General features: G+C 34.9%; 1 long non-coding RNA gene across 1 annotated transcript; it reads left to right on the top strand.

The window, feature by feature from the left end:
- Nucleotides 1-16831: 16831 nt before the first annotated feature.
- On the top strand, nt 16832-18981 carry LOC139429055 (uncharacterized). The gene is made up of 2 exons (XR_011639761.1): nt 16832-18186; nt 18789-18981. It is a non-coding gene; the product is annotated as an uncharacterized lncRNA (long non-coding RNA).
- The last annotated feature ends 779 nt before the right edge of the window (nt 18982-19760 follow it).

The following is a 19760-nucleotide window of genomic DNA, read 5'->3' as shown; positions in this document are numbered from 1 at the left end:
CTACGATTTCAAAGACTTTTGAACGCTTAATTTATTTACAAATCTCAGTTTATTTTGAGGAGTTGAATTAAAAATAATAGGATAGTTTAGGTTACAACATCATCACTCTTTGTACTCCAGTAATATTTCACTCTTTTCTATACATTTGATACGAATTGTGTTAAATTCTCTTTGTAATTTCTATGAATAGTGTTTGCAACAGCACTTAGTGTGAACAGCTCAAAAACGAGTTCACAATCAACCAGAAACGCATTTGCCAACAATATCGCTTAATTGCGCTTTTATGACGATTATCGGTTGCTAATCTATTTAATTAGTTCTGGGTGTTAATTTTGTAAAACTACATTGTGATGTAGTTACCCTACACTAGTTAAGTACTGTAAACCACTCTAGATAATTTGAGATTTTAATAGTAGAACAAATCGATTTTATTTTCTTTCTCAAATCCGTAGTTAGAAGATAAATAGAAGAACATTTTATAAATGATTTATGAAATGTAATATTTTCTTTATTAAGGAAGCAAATGAAATATTGTCACTTTTGTATACTTAATAACAAGATGAGAAGAACTTCATGGTAACTTTGAGTTACCATGAAGTACCATCCAACATTTACGGTGTAGAGACGTGGGTCCGGAAGATCCGGCTTCCCATCTTTTCCTTAACCATAATTCACTCTTTATGCTTACGCGTTAAGCACCCTAGGGGTACGTGAATTATTAAAGTGGTAATTAAGTGAGTCGGCGGCGCCTGCGAAATTAACTTTTAAACACTTACGAAGTTGTTAGTGTGTTGCTGGAATTCGAAATTTATGCAAAGCGATCCGGCGCAGTTGTCCGACACCGGCTCGAGATGACGTACGATTTCCCGAGGAAGAATGAAGTGGAGCTAGATGCAATGATTCCATGCCATACATCACGTTCATGAAAAATTATTGTGGAACGATGCGGAGGAGGATCCATCGTTCGAACAGTACAGCAGCAAATAGCGGTTTTGGAGTCCTTAATCAAAAATAATATAGACGTCCGGGGTGATGTAGGGTACGTTTCGAATATACTTGTTCATTTGATTGGACGGAAACTGGCAGCAACGAGGAATAATAGGGTATGATTTATTACCACTACTCGTTAAAATATCTTCAGTACGTATGTATAAGGAAATCATTAAATGTAATGACGAAATTTGCACTTTACATTACTCGTTTTCTTTAAATGTTCGATCAAATGTAATAAAAAGTTTATCTCGATTTGGTTTTGATTGGTATTTGCTTCGACGAAAGGTTCTTTAGCAGGAGAAACGTCGAAAACCGGTATTTTTTTCGCTCGCTTCCGTGCGTGGTGCTGGTGGCGACAAATGGAAAATGCTTTCCGCTGTGCCGACGTTTTCATATATTTATTCGTTCGCTGGAAACCAGGGGCGCGGTTGGAAGAAGGAAATTTGCCAACGCCTACCCCATTCCGCTTTTTTCCCTATTAATATATCATCGTCGCTGCACTGCTTCCACGGCCACAACTGCTCCACGAATATAAATCTAGATGATTACGTCGTAGGCGCGATTTGTCACTGGGTACAATGGCACCGGGTGAAAGACAACATGTGCACGTAGACACGAGGAAACGTGATGTTAATGGGTTACCGCACAATTATTTTACTTTTTAAATACATTCATTTCACACCCTATTTTGTAGAAGAAAAAAGGATGATATGGTATGAAAGAGATTAAATTCGAAGCTCAAGAGTGAATTAAAAAGCAATTTACTTTTTGTTTTCGCCTTAGTAATTTTATAAATTCACGCAAGATTTATTACTCGCGATAAAATAAACGAGAAAAGCAACGAAATGTAAATAAATGAAGTGAAATTACATATAAGGTAACCGCAGAACTTGTTAAAGAGATTCTTATCAAACGAATTTAATGATCAATCTTTAATGGAAGATATAGTAATCGAAAAAATAATTTTTACATAATATTTAATTTAAAGCTTTAAAATCAAATTGGAAAAGTTTTTACAAAACTTTTTTAGTATGAAAAGAGACCGTCATTACTAACACCTTAACTGCTTGCTTTTCGACACTGAACGCCGATAAACTTTAGACTTAACTACAGATTAAGTTGTGCGCCTCCTTTGGTAGAGGAGAACCACGCTATAAACCTTTCAATTTATACGAAAAAGGAAAAAAGGTATTTGTTTATAAATTACAACCGAAAGATAATTGTGTAATTTTTAATTTCAATTAAATTTCGAGAGTTAATTAAATTAATATTGATGGAATAAATTTGTTTTAAAGCGGATTAAGTAATTATTGTTTTGTTAACACCAGTACAAATTTAAATGTACTTTGTGATGTTTTTGGTATATTGTTGAAATCAATTTACAGTATGTCCCAAGATCGAGTTACAAAGAGGAAAAAAAATTTTATTACTGTTTATTCAAACTTATATCAGCATAAATAATGCATCGGATATGTTCAAACTACTAAGGTCCATTACTACCATCTTCTGGTTAAGCTATCTAAGGGATTATTACCACGGTTACGGCTATTTTAAGCTCTCTGATTGGCTAGTAGATGGGTTTATCTATAAGATAAATTTAACTAAAAGATGGTAGTAATGGACCTAAGGCCCACTTTTACCACCTCTTGATAAATTTATCCGATAGATAAATTGGCGCTCTTAGCCAATGAGAGCACTTAGAACCGCTGTAACCATGGTAATTATCTATCGGTTAAATTTATCAAGAGGTGGTAAAAGTGGGACTAAATCGCACGAATTTTATACTCTAACTATAGAAGTTAACTAATTATTCCCATTTTTATGTAAAAATTGGACTTTTTTCTAAATTGAAAATTTTTCAAGTTCAATTTATGATATATAACCATAGAAACCTATGTATCTCCAAAACAAAACGTTTGTCGACCATATAAACATAATATGAGGTTTTTGTATTAATTTTAAAAGTTCTATCGACTGTTAAAGTCCTGCTACAAAAACCTGAAACACCCTGTATATACTTCCCTGATGGTGTCCCTTCGCTTTAACAAGAAGATGGTAGAAAAGAAGTAAGCACATTAAATAGATGACGTTGTACATTACCAACCTCAAATCTTTGCAAAACAAAACAATGTCTATATGAACTAGATGTTGTTTATTGTTATTCGTAGCATATCCAGTAATGTACAAACTCTATTGTGTCGCGCAGTGATATAGAGTTTGTCGTAATCTATTCCTGGTTTCTGTATGCAGTCCTACAGAACAAATCGAGTTTTGACTTTGTTGTCCAAAACACCGGTTTTTCAATAAGCTTTTTCCATATACGGGCTTCTTCTGAAATGTTGGCTTTTTATAGGATACCAATGCGCTACTGTTAATAAGTGCATAATGACCACAACCTAAGTTCTTTTTGCCTGATTTGCTCATCATATATTACGCTTACAAAAATACCGTATCAGTTTCTAATTGTTTACGAAACAAACACACTGTTACCAATTACTGTTTGGATTCACCACAACTTCACTACACAATCAGTATTATTTTGCAACTTTCTGGGCACATAATCTGCTGTGGAATAACTAAAGTCTTTGTGTCCTTCTTATAGGACGATATTCGGTTAGTTTTGTTTGCTTGTTTTCTTACTTCATTTACAAGATTTCTGTGTGTTCTAGCTATCTCGTAGCTAGAAGTTTCTACTTGTAGATAGTTGAACTTCATAGGGTGATGGTTTATTTTATTAAAGGAAATAGTTTTGCTTGGAAAAGGTTAAGTTAGTTCCAAGCAAAACTTTTCCTTTGCAAATCTACCTAATGCCTGTACTATTAAGCTATGTTCCAGTTTATGTGGGACAGTGCAAGTGCATAGTAGTTTCGTAGCTATGGTTACCGCATTCATATATTGCGCATAGCTAAACCCGAATGGTTCTGGTTCTAGGTCTAGTGTTAGTTCTACTTTTCGTTCAATAAAGATATATCACAATCTAACGCTGAATAACAATTAAAACCTAAACTAATACTAGAACTTGAATCATTCAGATTTAGCCGCACATTCACTGTAGAAGGTTCATGAGGGGCTACCAAAGTACCTGATGATGGAGGAGAATGAGGAAGGGAAGAGGTTGGTAGCCAGGTTCAGATGTGATAATGAAGAAAGGGCCAATAGATATTAGATGGAGGATGAGGAGAGGGGATACAGACTATGTGGGGAAGGTTGGGAGTCTTTACACCATCTGCTGGTGGAGTGCAGTGAGTTGAGGGAAGAGGAGATGACTTGGAGGCAGGTGATGGGGAAGAGGGCGAAGGGAAGGAGATCGATGGGGGAGGTGGTGACAGCGAGGAGACGATAAGAATTATATAAATTATAAAGGAGTGATTATATTATTATATTATTATTATTAGTTATTATAGCAGAGGTGATGTGACTTCTGCAAAGCTATTCAATGCAGTATTGGAAACGATGTGTGTAGAAGAAGAATGGAAAAACTTGGGAATAAGAATAAATGGGCAATGGTTGAACAGGCTAAAGTTTGCTGATGACATAGTACTTATAGGAAAAAATGAAACAGAAGTAAGAAAAATGCTGGAAACAATATCGAGAAGAGGAAAGCAAACTGGTCTGGACAAAAGCAATGTACGTAAATTGTGAACAAAAAAATAAAATAATTGTTAATGGAAAGGATATCGACAAAATAGAGCATTTCGTATATCTCGGACAAAAGATTACAACTAAAACCACAGGAGAAGAAATAACACGAGAATGGCAATGGGATGGCAAATGTTTAACAGATACAAAAATATATGGAAATCAAACATAGAAATGGAGAAAAAGAAAAAATTGAGGGCAATGTGTGTCCTTCCTGTCATGATTTATAGATGCGAGATATGGATATTAACAAACAAAATGATTGAAAAGATTAGGGTAACAGCAAGGGCAATGCATAGAAGGATGATTGGCGTTACGAAGAAAGATAAAAATACAAAAGAATGGATAAGGGAAAAGTCAAACATTGAGATTATTGGAAAAATAGTATTGGACCGAAAATGGAATTGGGCGGGTCATATTATAACAGTAAAAGATAAGAGATGGACCAAGAAAATCTTAGAATGGTACCCAATGGACAAAAAGAGAAGAAAAGGAAGACCAACTGCCAACTGGGAAAATGAGTTGTGGAAGAGTAACATGGCACAGGGTAGCTTGGAACCGACAAGAATGGAATAGAATGAAGGAGATATACAAAAAAGTATGGCCACAAAACATGGAAGATGGTGGTGAACACGAAGACCTCCTCCCGCCTCACACCGGACGCGATGCAATTAGTTAATAATTATCTTGTAATTAGCGTTAATTAATTGTTAATGAGTTTTCCGACTTATATATTGTACCCGATTTTCGATTTCGTCACTTCGAATCAGTTTCTGAAGAAGGTTGCAACATGGCATCCAAAAGTTTCTAGTTTTAGTTCAAATGTACAAAAATTTATGAGTTGTTTCTTTTTATTGGTGACAATAAATGGCTATCTATCTTAGTATAAATCGTAACCTTCTGGGAAAGAATAAATTATTATTAATATAAGGCTCATTAACTAAAAAAAGTCTTAGTTTTGGTATGGATTCTTCATTCATTATACCTTATAGATATTTTAGCTGTCTAATACTGGATTGGTAGGATTGGATAGCTGAGACGCTATACTTGAGACCAGCTATATTCATTATATCTTGACAATATTAAGTTATCAAATACTTGGCTCTTATAGAGACTGCCTGAGGCTGAGGCGGTGTGATTTCAAACCTTGTATATTTACAACATTCATCAAATTCATAGTTCATAGTAGAAACTTCACAGTTTCCACATGTATTGATAGCAGAACCCACCTGTGATCCTGGCGCTGTAATTAAAACCTGCTGCGTTCATTATGTCTTGTAGATATTGAGTTATGTAATATTTAAATCCAATATATCAGGTTCTTCAAATGTAAAATTTGACAATTCAGGTATGCATCGGTAGCTGCCTCGAGGCCAAGACCAAGTTATTGTCGTTATAAGCTTTATCAGAGTTGTTTTTTTGCAGTTTTTTGTTTTGTCTGCAAAACTCTATGATAACACGCGATCAAGTGGTGTCTCGGGCCATTAAAAATAATACATCGCAATCTCGTTTCGTTCAAATGACTATTGTCTCAAAAAAGGTTTCGATCTTTTTGGGAAGACAATTTTATTGGAAATCGAACCAACCCAACACTCCGTCCTTTATATCTTCGTAGTTTTCAGATTAACTCAAGTATTTCCGCCTATCCCAATTAACAAAGCTTACTAAGTGTGGAAATGTTCAAGTGATTAATTATAGTAGTCTTTAATATTTAATTTATAAACTTGTATCATGCCAAATTCATTCGTCAATGGATCTTGAGAAACAGATTGACTTTGAGAAGCAATGGAGATTGTTTCTCAAAATTCAGTAAGCTTGAACTTGGGGCGACAAAATTTTTAGAACGCAACCTTACTTATATATTTCTATTGATTGTGATAATAAAAGCCGAAGCCGAAGCGCTACAATCGAGGAAGTTAATGATATAACGTGATCTAGGTAACGCCTCGGCTGCAAAGAGAAAAAATCATTTTGATCTTGTAATACCAGTAACTATTGTATATTAAAGTAGGGAAGATATATTCCTGCTAGATGTGAAAGATTGATGCCGAGGCACTACAATCTAAACCCTAAAAAGATAAAATGGAATTCAGCTAATCAATCTCTCCAACTTCCACAATATCTTTTAATATTTTTGATTAATTAAGTTTAAATTTAGCACGTTGAAAATTCCTGCGGTAAATACGATTATTCCAATTATTTTTCGATTCTCAATATTTTACGATTCATTTCCAGTCGAGTTTCCCCAACTAATTTAGAAATTAATTTTGCATACCTTCGGGAAAGCTTCATCCTCGACGCTCTCGTCCCGAACAATGACAGCTCATTGTCTTCCCCCCCATTCCGTTTCTACCTGGTGAAAGGTCCAAATCCCCGGTGACCGTAATGTGCGAAATATTTTACGGTCAATTGTGCGACGATATAAGGGTTCTGATTATGCATCGTAAAGCTTTTGTGTCACAACCTAAGTAAAGGGAGAGCTAGGAGATAGAGAGAGATGTGTCTCCTAGAGAAATTACAAGAACCTTTTTAGTTCCAAAATAGCATAATTCGAATTGCTACACTACTGTAATTGCGGGAGTTCGCGCGGAGAATGAAATAGCAAAGTGGGTAACCCTTAAATAGAATTAATGACGGTGCTACAAGAGGTACTTTGACAAATGACTAAATTAGAAAGGCAATCGTTCCTTCGCTTGTTATAACCGACACGAAACAACTAACTTGTAGCACGTACGGTAATAAAACAAATATCGACGTCTAGTTACCCAAAGTTAATAAGTAGCAAATAGCCTCGATATTTTATTATTTACTTTTATATTAAATACTTTACACATTAAATTTAATGATTTAATATCAACACGATAATCACACTGTAAATATTCTAATATCCGCTTCTCATTTATCCTACAGTTCTTTAAAAAATTCAACGATATTATGCATATCGAGTGTGACGTTCTACTATCTGCCCAATTAATCTTTTAAAACTGGTACGAGCGTGCCAATTTATCATTGGTACAGTGACGACGTGTTTCTACAAGTCTGGTTTAATTGAATCTAGAAACGAATGGCGATGCGGCGAGTCGAATATTTAACGCGAGGCCACCGATAGCGCCGCAGTGTGACTCTTGTACGTTTATTTGCTAATTGAGTGGCCTGCAGGAACCCCTCACCCGCCGCCTCGTTTGCCTCGCACATAACGAGAAATTAATAGGTAAACACGCCCCTATTAACCCGCCCGTGTATAAACTCGCCTTCTAATGCTTCTGGCTTCAAACCAGAACGTTGATTACAAATTATAGTCGAGTTTAATCTTCACAATGTTACTCTGTATATATTTTTTAACATTTTAATCTAAAACATTAAAGATAAAATTAAAAAGTGTTTTTAGAAAACATATTTTCTTGCAATTGAGAAATAAAACTTTTTGCAAGAATGTAATGACAAGAAAATTGTGGAGCCACAGTCAACTAATAACCAACTCTAGACCCATCTCTTGGTCGGCCATGCTGGAGGTCTTCTTTGTATGGTTTCTCCATCATGCATACACAACGCAGCTAGTCCCCGTCTATTCTATCCACATTTCCTTTCATTTCCTTTTTTTCGTCTTGAACGACTGAATCATATCTTGTACATTACATTTTTGCATGATTGCTTTGCTGGTCTGTGTATCTTTACATCATGCCAAATATGTTTATGAGTACCTTTATTTCAATTTATCACTTTGGGATTACTTTTCAGAAGACCTACAATAGCATGAGTAGACTTACAAAAATCGTAGATGTGGATTTGTCCAGTTCGTGTCGTGATTAGATTTAGACGACGATGAGTAGCAGGTGTTGTAGATCCAGTCGGATTCACGTGATGATTTATCATGGACACCGTTTCTCATCGCGGTCGATAAGACATCGCACCTCCTTTCGATAGTTTAGATCATTGTTATTCCAAAACGCCGTTTCCAAAAATTTGGAAAAAATCAAAGGAAGTATTCCCCTTTTCCAGCTGTGTAAATTTTTCTCACAGTTCTATCTCATCTCCAGGTATAAACTCATTGATTTCTTGGGGTGAGTGAGGTTGGCTTGTCTGGGATTTTCTTGTTATTGTGTAGAATTGCGGCATCGACTACGTGAATGATTGGTTTGAGGACCACCTTGCTAGTCTTTGGGGGAGTCCAGCAAGGTCTTCGAGATCTTGGGGTTGGTCTTCATATTAGCAACACTTCGTTGTTGGACATCGTCTTGCTGCCTTCTTCAATGCGTGTCCAACCTTGCCCTAAAATACCATTTATAACGATTTTTAGTGTTTCTTCCTTAGTTATCTGTCCATACATTTTCTGCTTTTTGCTTCTCTTCCAGCGATAAATGACTACTTAGAATTAATTTTCAACAATCTTGTTTTCTGTAGATAAAACTTTAAGCCAGGATTGGTAACGAGGGAGAATTTTTGCGATTGTTTAAAGAGAAGGGATAAGAAATTTGAACGTGAGTAAGGAAAAAGGGCCATGAGAAGAAGTACACTTCTATTGGGGCAACCGATATCCCTGTACTTGACTATGTAATCTATGAAACGTAGGAGGGTGTAGACAATGCATGTCGAAACATTTACTATACATGGAGTTGGATCGAAATGCAGTAAAGCTTTATCCCCTTTTTATTGATTTAAAGGGCGTATTTGACATAGTGAACAGGAAAAGTTGAGGGAGGAAATGAGAAAGACTTGTAGGGGTCAAAACTAACAAAAAGCTGAGCTAAAAACATTTCAAATACAGTTAAACCTCGATATAACGGAACTTGTTAGAACGAATTTATATATTTTTAACTCATACTATTAATATTACCTATTTAATACATCAGTATATTTAAATAGCGCTCATAGATAGAATCCAACTCGGGTTATTCCACTAATTGCTCTATTTCGGGTTCGTAGATAAATTTGGGGGTATTTCTCGAGTTCAGATGCACGGCTAAACCCAAAACTTTCTAGTTCTAGGTATAGTGTTAGTTCTAGTTTTAATTGTTATTAAGCGCTAGATTGTTGTATATTTTTATTAAACTAACAGTAGAGCTAGAACTAGAAACATTCTGGTTTAGCCGCACGTCTTTTAAGACGGCTAAACACGAATGTTTCTAGTTCTAAGTCTAGTGTTAGTTCTAGTTCTAGTGTTAGTTCTATTTTTAGTTTTTATTCAGCGCTAGATTGTTGTATATTTTTATTGAACTAAATGTAAAACTAACACTAGACCCAAAATTAGAAACATTCTGGTTTAGCCACACGTCTCTTAAGACGGCTAAACTCGAATGTTGCTAGTTCTAGGTCTAGTGTTAGTTCTAATGCTAATGTTAGTTCTAGTTTTAGCTTCTATTCAACGTTAGATTGTTGTATATTTTTCATTGAACTAAAACTAGAACTAACATTAGCATTAGATCTAACACTAGACCTAGAACTAGAAACATTCGGGTTTAGCCGCACGTCTCTTAAGACGGCTAAACCCGAATGTTGCTAGTTCTAGGTCTAGTGTTAGCTTTAATTTTAGTGTTAGTTCTACTTTTAGTTGTTATTCAGCGTTAGATTGCAGTATATTTTTATTGAATTAAATGTAGAACTAACACTAGACCTAGAACTAGAAACATTCGGGTTTAGCCGCACGTCTCTTAAGACGGCTAAACCCGAATGTTGCTAGTTCTAGGTCTAGTGTTAGTTCTAATGCTAACGTTAGTTCTAGTTTTAGCTGTTATTCAACGTTAGATTGTTGTATATTTTTCATTGAACTAAAACTAACACTAGACCTAGAACTAGAATCATTCGGGTTTAGCCGTCTTTAGAGACGTGCGGCTAAATACAAATAATTCTAGCTCGTGGTCTAGCGATGCATGTAATTAAAACTAGAACTAAAAACATTCGGATTTATATTCGGAATGTTTTTAGTTTTAGTTATAGTGTTAGTTCTAGTTTTACACTAGCACTATTACTATGTCGAACTAACACTATACCTATAACTAGAATCATTTGGGTTTAGCCGCATGTCTCTAAAGACGGCTAAACCCGAATGATTCTAGTTCTAGGTATAATGTTAGTTCTAGTTTTACACTTGCACTATTACTAAATCTAACACTATACCTAGAACTAGAATCATTTGTGTTTAGCCGCTCGTCTCTAAAGACGGTTAAACCCGAAACTTTCTAGTTCTAGGTCTAGTGTTAGTTCTAGTTTTAATTGCTGTTAAGCGCTAGATTGTTGTATATTTTTATTAAACTAACACTAGACCTAGAACTAGAAACATTCGGGTTTAGCCGCACGTCTCCTAAGACGGCTAAACCCGAATGTTGCTAATTCTAGGTCTAGTGTTAGTTCTAATGCTAATGTTAGTCCTAGTTTTAGCTGTTATTCAGTATTAGATTATTGTATATTTTTCATTGAACTAAAACTAGAACTAACACAGCAAGTTATATGTAGTGCAAATTAAACTTTTTCCTCATTTCGTTAAACTACATGCTTAGTTCTTTGTTTAAGTATTTTTAAGAATATAAAAGTTGAAGAAAAGATGACACTCGAAAAGATTTTCGGGTTGAGAGTAGACGTCGAAGTCAATAAATGGCGATGAATCGGATTTGGTCAAAGATTGATAACTTGTAATGTTCCCACTATTTGTGACTGTCAGCGAGGGCGGTTCTTGCATCCCCTTTCTCGTCTTCGAGAGACGTACCGATCTGTGACAAAGGAGAAGTCCGTGGGGACTTGTGCCGTCTCGAAAAGGCGATCCCGAAAAACAATTTTTGGCTGCCAGACCTATTCACCTCGACCGGACGCCGAAAAATTACGATCTACACGAAACCGGGACCTTTCTGAAATAATTTCAAGAGTCACTGGTATTTCGTGATTTATTTTATTGGTTCCTTCCAGAGAAAAATTAATATTATCCTTTATGTGCGCATTTACGTCATTTGCCGAAGTTATTGATTGAAAGGATGCGGCCGGACGTAAATCTCAGCGCGAAATTGAACGCTAAAAATTCTCCGGACCAGAGCAATGAAAATACGTTCAGATGGGAAATCGCTAGAGACGACGGAAGGGATATTGGTTCGCGTGTATTCATCGAATTACCAGTGCTATACCCTGGGAAATATTCCCCATTTCGGTTTAATTAACGGACGTGGGTTTTCGTTATAAAGTTGAATACATTAAGAGTTTTAAATTAGGTATGATTTCAGAAAAAATCGGCCGCTAATTAAACAATAAAAAGGAAACAAAGGGCGGAACCCGACAAATCACATTTACCGTAATGCATTTTCTTCGTAATTTCCTTTTTATTCTTTTATTTATTCAACAGTGGAAACCGTAAAAATGCACAATGAAAAAGGCTAACTGTTTACTAGTTACTGTTTATTCTCCTGTAAAATCAACAATTCTTCAAAACATTTGTGAGATAGAACAACAACTTTCTCGTTTCCACCTAAATCGCTAGTGGGTTAATTAATATTCCAGACACACGATTAACACGAGCGGATAATTGCTGTTTAATAAGACAACAATTACTCGCGTTCGTGTTTATACACTTATCGATCTATCATACGTATTAATAATTTAAATACTCGAGTTTGTTAAGAAAAATACTTTACTTCCCTCGTAAAGTTTACGTTGCATATAAATATTTTCTATATCTAGACTCGTTTCGTTGTTTATGTTTTGGGAAACATCTTTTTAAATATGAACCAGGCTAACGATAAGACTTTGTAGACTTCAACACACGAGTATTTTAATAATGTCGTATAATGACGTTACCTGTGCTCCGAACCCGACAATGTTGCTAACTTTGCCTCTCGCGGGACAGTATAAATATAACTTGTTAAACAAACTGGTCGAACTTTGTTAAGCTGGTGGGGTTGAGGTCCTCGTATATCTTGGAAGTATAAGCACCGCCACAGGACGTGTACAGGATCACGCTTTGAACGATAAAAAACTTTTCTAGGATGAGTTGACATTTGATCGTTGTTGGGGTAAGTTAAAAGTTAAGTGCGTATAATCAATATTTTAAGGTAGAGATTTTTGCAAACACAATTTATACTCAAATTTCAAAATCAATATTTGTTATTGAATTACTCTTGATAGTTCGAATTTCTTTGAATATAGCATCAATTAAGTTAAAATGAAAACTTATTATCTTGCAATTTTTAACCAATTTTTGAATATTTTCCGGATTATAAAAACAACGACAATGAAGAAGATCATTAAAACACCAAGTATTTTGTCAAATTCGATAATTAATGTGGTAAAATTTGATTTTCCAATTATGATGTAACTGTTTCGATCGATGAGCAAGTGATAAAAGATTTTCAACGTCCATCGCTCATACCTGGCAAAGAAGAAGACATCGATTAATATCGTTAGAGAATATTCTTGAGAGAACTTATTTTTCTCCTGTATTAGTTTGATTTTATCAAGTTTAGTGCTACATCTCCATTTTTCACACTAATATCTGAGGATGTCCATAGGTTAAGCAAAATTCGCTACTAAAACAGCTCGTTCGCGATGTTCATGGTTACTTTGAATTTGCTTTTATGGATTTCGTCTTGTCGGATACTGTCGGATACTTTTTCTCCTGTATTAGTCTGGTTTTATCAAGTTTAGTGCTACATCTCCATTTTTCACACTAATATCTGAGGATGTCCATAGGTTAAACAAAATTCGCTACTAAAACAACTCGTCCGCGATGTTCATGGTTACTTTGAACTTGCTTTTATGGATTTCGTCTTGTCGGATACTGTCGGATACTTTTCTCCTGTATTAGTCTGGTTTTATCAAGTTTAGTGCTACATCTCCATTTTCACTCTAATATCTGACGATGTCCATAGATTAAACAAAATTCGCTACTAAAACAACTCGTTCGCAATGTTCATGGTTACTTTCAACTTGCTTTTATGGATTTCGTCTTGTCATACACTGTCGGATACTTTTTCTCCTGTATTAGTCTGGTTTTATCAAGTTTAGTGCTACATCTCCATTTTTCACACTAATATCTGAGGATGTCCATAGGTTAAACAAAATTCGCTACTAAAACAACTCGTCCGCGATGTTCATGGTTACTTTGAACTTGCTTTTATGGATTTCGTCTTGTCGGATACTGTCGGATACTTTTCTCCTGTATTAGTCTGGTTTTATCAAGTTTAGTGCTACATCTCCATTTTCACTCTAATATCTGAGGATGTCCATAGATTAAACAAAATTTGCTACTAAAACAACTCGTTCGCAATGTTCATGGTTACTTTCAACTTGCTTTTATGGATTTCGTCTTGTCATACACCGTCGGATACTTTTTCTCGTGTATTAGTTTGGTTTTATCAAGTTTAGTGCTACATCTCCATTTTTCACACTAATATCTGAGGATGTCCATAGGTTAAGCAAAACTCACTACTTAAAACAACTCGGTCGCGATGTACATGGTTACTTTGAACTTGCTTTTATGGATTTCATCTTGTCGGATACTGTCGGATACTTTTCTCCTGTATTAGTCTGGTTTTATCAAGTTTAGTGCTACATCTCCATTTTTCACACTAATATCTGAGGATGTCCATAGGTTAAGCAAAATTCGCTACTTAAAACAACTCGTTCGCGATGTTCATGGTTACTTTGAACTTGCTTTTATGGATTTCGTCTTGTCGGATATTGTCGGATACTTTTTCTCCTGTATTAGTCTGGTTTTATCAAGTTTAGTGCTACATCACCATTTTTCACTCTAATATCTGAGGATGTCCATAGGTTAAACAAAATTCGCTACTAAAACAACTCGTTCGCGATGTTCATGGTTACTTTGAACTTGTTTTTATGGTTTCGTCTTGTAATCATTCGCTACGTTGTATATGTTGGAAGCTTGAGCTGCATCTTCGTTAATTTTTCTAAGAAAACTTTCGCCTGTAGGACAATGTTGTTATACTCAACATTGTTTGGGTTGCCTCTGCGTTACCAGTGTCTTCTCATCCCGTTGAATCATCTCATTCCAGTAAATTGACGCACTGCATCACTGATTTGGTAGATAGTGTTGATCAGTGCGATGGGGTTTATCATGCAGCCTCTATGTTTGGTGATAGCAGAAAAGGAGGCGATAATCAAAAGACGCATCTCCTGTGGAGTTTTACACGCGCATTTGCTGAAGGATTGAAATATTGTCCGATGCCAGGTTAAGGACTGATAAGGCATCGTCACATCTTTCATCGTTGTTTTGGGTTGGTCCCTAGATAACTGGGATCACTATTGGGCGAAGTTTCTTTCCTTTCTTCGTTCAACTAGGAATAGTCCCTCTCTATTTGGCCTCTTTTCATGCCGTAGATGGGGATAATCAACTCTCGGTCCATCTCTGCTTGATTTGCTGGTCTGTCTTTCTATTAGTATCATGCCCAATATTTCTGAGCACCTTAATTGCAGATTATCACTTTGGCATCACTTTTGGGCGAATATTGTGGTTCAATACAACTTTATCTGATAAACTTGAGGTTGATATGATATTAATCACAGAGTATTGGCCGTAAGCAACCTCAGTTTAGATAGTCAAAAGATTATAGACATCGATCTGCCCAGCTTTTGTTGTCGTAGTTAGTTGTAGAGGCGATGAGTGGTAGGTGTTATAGATCCAGTTGGATTAACTTGGTGATATTTTGAAGTCTTGATCATGGACATCGTTTCTCATCGCGGTCGTTAAGATATCTGATGTGTAGAACACTAATTAGGTCCTAAATTCCTAATCTAAAACGCGGTTCCACAAATTAAGACACATTTTTGACTTCTCCAGCTATGTACAGCTTTCTCACAGTTGCTTTAGATACCAGGTAGAAAGTCATTGGGTTTCTCGAGTTGAGCTAAGTTGGGTTTAAAGACTTGTTCTGGGTTTTCTTGTTTGTCCGTTGAAGGGATACCTTGCAGTTTGAGAGATGCTGATCTTTGAGATCTGTCATGGTTTTGTGTCAGTAACATTTTGTTAAGGTGTCGTTGCCGAACATCGAGCTTGTTGTTTTGTTCAAAACTGCTGGCTACTGAGCTGTTGCGATTTGGTGCTATGATGTCAAACTTTCTTCTGGATCACATTTTTTTTTCTGTTGATTAAATTAATTATTAAGAATGCTATGCAGCTTTGGTAACAATCATGATTTTTAGCAACCATTCTTTGTTTGTGACTAAATTCGAATTTTTACGTTCTGACATTGGTTTTGAGAAGGTGTCCGATAATCTTCTTGTCCCAACAGATGCAGTCGTTCTTCATTTCCGGGACAGGAGTTTGACTTGGTACTGATCTTGCTCCAGATACTTTCGTAGCAAGAATCTTCTGCTTTTTGCTTCTCTTTCAGCGTTATGTTACGGCTTGGATTCAATTTCTAACAATCTTCTTGTCTGTAGATTAGAAGGTGGTCAATTCTGAAGTTGCGATTTCTTTAGCCATTTGAGAGCTGGCACCGTCCATATATCCCTGAAGATTTCTTATCAACATTAACTTCTCAACTAATAGAGATGACATTTTTTGTAATGGACTCTTAAAATGTGCAACATTATCAAACAAAGACAGTATTAGGTTTGGATAAGGAGGTAAATTTGCTAAATTTATGTGTGATTAGAGTTGATTAGATTAGGTTTGGATTCGATGGCAACTAACGTAGTGAAGGACAAAATTAGTGATCCCATCTGTACAGAAAGATAACTCTGGAGAGTTGCAATTTGCTTGTATTTATTACTTACATAATTTGATGATTAGTGATATCCAATTCGCGAAAAGATCTTATGGCAAACTTAAAAATTAACAATCTTCTTTATGGCTTCACAAGTAATCAAGCTTATGTAGGAACTTAAACCCTTGTAGCATTTGCACTGTAGTAAACAGTTGAAGTAATTTAGCATGAAACTTTATATCATGTAAAAGAGCCACTTTAACAATAAAAAAGTTTAGTGAAATGAATTAACGCCTGATGTCGCACTTCTTTCCATAAGTTAAAACTTAAGTAATGGTTGGTGCGGTCGATCAGGTTTCCAGCAAGTTTAAATACTCGCCGCTTTCATTGCAGTTCGAAACCGCTTTGGTGAATGAGTTTAAAGACTCATTCAGAATGAGAGAGAAAAAGAGAAAAGCGACCGAGTGAGAACAGGAAGAGGCGAAACGCTGGGTCGTATTTTCTCGACTGTCCGGTGAACAGCGCTGCCGGTGCATCCGAGAAAACTAGATTTTAAGAGCCCACTTTACCAGGTCGGTCAGTTTCTGAGGGGCGCAGACGACGGACGTTCGGAAGCAACGAGGCGGAGTTTATTTTCTACTAGGCCCGACCCTTTATAGATAAAAAAACATCGTGTTTATTTTATTACGATTCTTTTTCTCGTCGATGTTGTTAATGAAGAAATTAAACGACTTCTTCTAAATATTATTGTTTATTAACAATTTTTCTTACTTATGAATTACAATCAATCTTTTTATTGACTTTCCAATTTATTTATTATTTTAGTTATTATTTTGATTTTTTATTAATAATCGTAGTCGTAGCCCACCTTTTTACTACGTTTGTTTTTTTAAGTATTTTGGTTCACAACAATTTACATTACGCAAATATCAGTTTTTTAATGCTTTTTTTCGATATGAATAGAATATTAATTTTTTAATAGAGAAATTAGAGAAAGAAGTTGAGAACATCTAAGATTATGGGTTTATAATTCAATTGAATGTAAGGCAAAAATCAATTTCAAATGCAATAAATAATTTTGCGAGGCATAAAACATTTATATCATTTTGAAACGAAAATAACATTTATAACTCCATTTTATATTAAAATAGATATATTTGCAATACAGGGAATGTGAAAAGTTCGGTACAACATTTATAAATTATATCTTTGTTGTATTATTATGCGTTCGTTTGATATACAGGTGTCTCAGAGTAACCGTGTAAGTAATTTTATTTGAAAACACAGGTAGTTACAAAAATTAAAGAAAAAATAGCTGAATAAATGTGGTTCCTTTATGAATATTATTACTTTTCATTCGAACTTTTTTAATATTTCTGTTTAAAAAAATGGACTGCATGGTCTGTATCACCTTGTATAAGTAAATGAAATAATATGTAATACCTAATTAATAATAATATTAAATAATGATTCAAGTATACAAAATATGGCTAATAGTGTAATAAATAAAACAGCCCTGACTAGAAAAATCTTTAGGAAATTTTAATTTGCCATCGTTGAATAGATGTAAGCTCTTGAAATTCGCTGGACACTTCACCTCGACGATGGCATTTTCGTTTTTTATTGTTTCATTTGGACTTGCAACTAAGAATCCGTACATCCTACGGATGAATAGAGCTCAAAAGTTTGCTGGCAAGTTATATTTACTTTCAAATTTTTTTAATGCAAGCCATTCATAGTCTTAGCCATGTTAGTGCTATTATTTCTAGCAAATTTCGAGTACAAGATTGATTTAACTTTATTTAAGCAAGACGTGTCATTTCTCATCCTACATACATCACCAAATCTCGATGCAGTTAGGCACAGATACCTTTCTTGGATCCATATCTGATTGGTACTTTAGCTTCTGGTAAGAATTTGTATTTTATTTCTGTTAATGCATCCATCTTGCAAGTTTCTAATAAATTCTTCTTTCTTTTATATTCTTCGTGTGAAATGTCACTCATAAATTATAACCGAATTGCTATCATTACCCTGATCGGCTTTCGCTACCTACCTGAATTACCCCGTATACACGAGTATTTTTTTTTATGTATACAATTATTTTATAGCAGTACCACTCCGGATGATGCATCGTAATTGACGTTCGAGCGTTTAGCGTTTACAGTCTTTATTCAGTTTTTATTTACTTCTTCTGAAGCTGTAACTAAATTAATTCTTCTTTACCTGCGTTCTTCATAGACTGCTATGCCATGTCACTTACGGTTTCTCGATATTTTTGGAATGGTTTTGTTAACATAAATGGTATATCCACACATAACAATAATTCTTCAGCCTGTGTATATCCGGTACCGACAGATAACAGAAACAACAGCAGAGTTTATCTCAATAGACTCATTGCTTTCTTCAGTGTAAAGCTTCTTTTTTATCCCGCACATAAAACATAAAAGAAATGAGCTGCTAAGCCCTTCTTTTGACTCATTAATAAATTTAATGTGAGTTTTGTTGCAGTTGAATGGATTATTCTCCACCATCAGTATTTGGTTCTGCATCATTTGTATTATTTATCTTATGGTATCGCTTCAAATAATGTATCGTTTTAATTTTTACTGTGATGGTTTATTCTTTTTAAATAAGTCCTTTTTATGTGTGCCACAGTTTATACAATAAAATTAATAAAATTTAACTTACCTTTCGGAATGAATACATTTTTCAATTAAATCTCGGACTATAAAATATGAAATTTTAGATTTTATAAAAATTTATATCGTAAATTATTACCGTCTATTACTCCTTTTTCGAGAACATCTTCAAATGCTAAGGGGTAGTTTTTTAGATGAACATACTTACCCATTGTTTATAAAAACTTTACACAAACTAAATTAAACTAACACTATAGTACACAATAAAATAACAACTATTGACTATAAATTCAAAAATTTTGTTAAATTACACAATTATTAGTAGAAAATCACGGAAAATAAAGTTCAAAACGTACTTTTGGAAATGATTATTTTCTCTACCACATTAAAAAGTAATAGATAAAACAAGGAGCTTCGATGAAGAGAGTCGATGTCAGCGCCGCTCAGTCGGCAGGAGGCGGGACTAACGCGGTGGTAATACTTCGTGGGAATCTTGACGGAAAATATTCATTTTTACGCTACCTTATTGCAATTTTAGCAAATTACAAACTATTCCTTTATAACTAAAAATTTTGAAAAAATTTATTTGAAAAATGTTACTATTTTCAAGTATACTATCATGCAAGCTAAAAAAGAACGACCAAATTCTATAATATTGAGGAAAAAAACCCCTTTTTTTGGAAAACTTTAAAAATTTTCACCATGCGTTATGTAGAATTGTTAGAAGAAGCTATGTACAAAATTTCATCCAAATATTTTCATAAATAATGTATGTTTTTTGTAATTTGCTGAGCTGTATGGTAAAGTAGCCTCTTAAGCACATCCACTTGACAAACCAGAT

Source organism: Onthophagus taurus, chromosome 1, assembly GCF_036711975.1.
Source record: "Onthophagus taurus isolate NC chromosome 1, IU_Otau_3.0, whole genome shotgun sequence".
NCBI lineage: Eukaryota > Metazoa > Arthropoda > Insecta > Coleoptera > Scarabaeidae > Onthophagus > Onthophagus taurus.
Note: the sequence above shows the minus strand (reverse complement) of the source record. Positions and strands in the feature narration are given on the sequence as shown.